Source organism: Trichechus manatus, unplaced genomic scaffold (genome assembly GCF_000243295.1).
Source record: "Trichechus manatus latirostris isolate Lorelei unplaced genomic scaffold, TriManLat1.0 scaffold00027, whole genome shotgun sequence".
Taxonomy (NCBI): Eukaryota; Metazoa; Chordata; class Mammalia; order Sirenia; family Trichechidae; genus Trichechus; species Trichechus manatus.
In genome coordinates, this window is record NW_004443963.1 from 20,283,268 (window position 1) to 20,285,490 (window position 2,223).

Below are 2,223 nucleotides of genomic sequence, written 5' to 3' on the forward strand. Positions count from 1 at the left end.
GGTCCCTCAGAAGATTTCTTGATTCTTTGTTTTGGGAGCTTGCTGAAGCCATCATGGTCTGCCTCTTTATGTGATTTGATATTGACTGTTGTCTCTGAGCCATCAATAAATTATTACATTTGTTTATTTTATGTTTTCTTACTGTGTCCTAGCTTCTTGTTTTGTTTTGATATGCCCAAATAGGCTGCTCTTGTGAGCTAGTTTGATTATTACTACATTTGAAGCTCTAATGTCTTGTCACCAATTGGTTAGATCTGGTACTAGGTATTGTGAGCCCAGGAGTCTGTTTACTTTCTTGTATGGATTCAGCTCAGGTGTCCAGGTGGTTGGTCACCATGTGTGTGGTGCAAGCTCTTGCCTACAGTCCCAGATGGGCAGGGGTGACTGGAGTAGGCCTAGATATCTGGCTGTAGTAGGGGTTCACATGCTGAGCAAGGCAGGGGACTGACGGCTGCCCCTGAGTGTCTGGGAGGAAAGTGTGTCCCTGTTCCCTAGAGTGCGTAGTTGGGTGGGTTTTGAAGCTGGACTATGGGCACCCAATGCTGTTGGCTGTAAGGACTGGGAAGTACCACTTATTCTTGGACCCCTGTTGCAGGTGGCTAGGTGGCGTGAGTGGAGCCACTAGTCCTCAGGCCCCTGATGTGGGTAGGTGAGGACCCTGCTTAATGGGCAGAGAAGTGTCAAATGTCAAACCTGCCGCTGCACCGTATAGCTGATACAGTTGAAGTTAAGCTTCAGGCATATACCCTGTTGTGCAAATGAGGGCCTAAGCTGTTGAAATGGGCCCACGCAGGTATAGGCAGTGGTGAAAGGCATTCAAAGTCCATGGACCCCTTATGTATGTGCCTAGGCCAACGAGCTGTACCTGCCCTGAGTTTCCTGGCTTAGGGTAGCTGGCAGATTATTGTTCCCTGTTTGTTAATTTGTTCCCTCTCCAAGGCTGGGAGAATGGCTCGGGGCATGTGATGGGTCCTACTTCTGGCCCAGGGGACACAGCATTCACTGAACCCAGCCGGGAACCTGGTGCAGAGTGGAGAGGAGGCAGGTAAATGGAAGAGAGGTTCTTCCCAGATGGGGTGTTTTTTGATTCGTGTGGTGGGTTAGACACATGTACTTATGATTTGCTGATTGAGCGCTGCTTTTCACTGGCTTTGGAGGCTTGAGTAGACTCTCTGCCGCTTGGTCTCTCCCAATGTGGAAAACGCATCCTGAGTGCCACTACTTGCCTCACCACGCATGCCAGCTGGTCCAGCCTGTGGAGTGCTTGTTCCCGCCGGGTCAGGTCTGGCAATTCCTCACTACTTCCAAACTGTCTCTCCCTTTCCCCGCTGCTCAGTCTGATTCCTCAACTTTGCCTTTGATGTTTAGGGCTCCTAGACTTTCGTATATAATCGATTCACTTGTTTCTTTGGGTCTTTGTTGTAAGAGGGACCACAGGAAGCGTCTGGCTACTCTGCCATCTTGGCCCTGCCCTCTTGTTCACCCCCAAACTTGAGACCACTTTAGTAATGTATATACAATCTGGTCTTTCTTCTCTATCTGCACTGTGATGGCCTTACTAGGCCAGTTTTTTAAGACTCTTTCATGAAGTGTCTAATTTCTCTTCCTTTTACCTCTTTTCAGTTCTTGAGTCAACTTTAACTTAGCATATAAATACTTTATTTTAAGGTATTTATTTACTTTATCTTAATACAGAAAGCACTGGACAATTTGGACCCTACTTTTCCAGCCTTTTCATACCATTCGCCTACGAATATTTTTCTTATGAGGCATTGAACTCCTCATTATTACTCAGACACACTGAGCTTTTAATACTCTCTACCTTGGAAAGTACCATTCTAGTCTTATTCTTTTAGAGAAAACTTGAAGACCAACTTGAATGTCAACTAGCTGCAACCTTCTCCAGTGGTTCAGTGTGTTAGTTGGATCACTTTATTTAAGTCTTGGATTTTCCCTTAACAGACTGCTAATAATATTTTTTTCATGTCTGCATCTCACCATTGAGGGTAAGTTCTTAGAGAAAAGATACTTTGTCTCATTCATCATTGTTTGCCAAGAAATTTGAATAATGCTTGGCATGTGAAAAGAGCTTAATAAATATTTATTTATCAACAAATTTTCTCTTATGGGATAAACTTTATGTGGCATTAAAGACTCAAAATTTTTCTGACCATATCCTTGAAGGCTTTTTTCACTTGCTGGTTCCTTAGGGTATAAATGAAG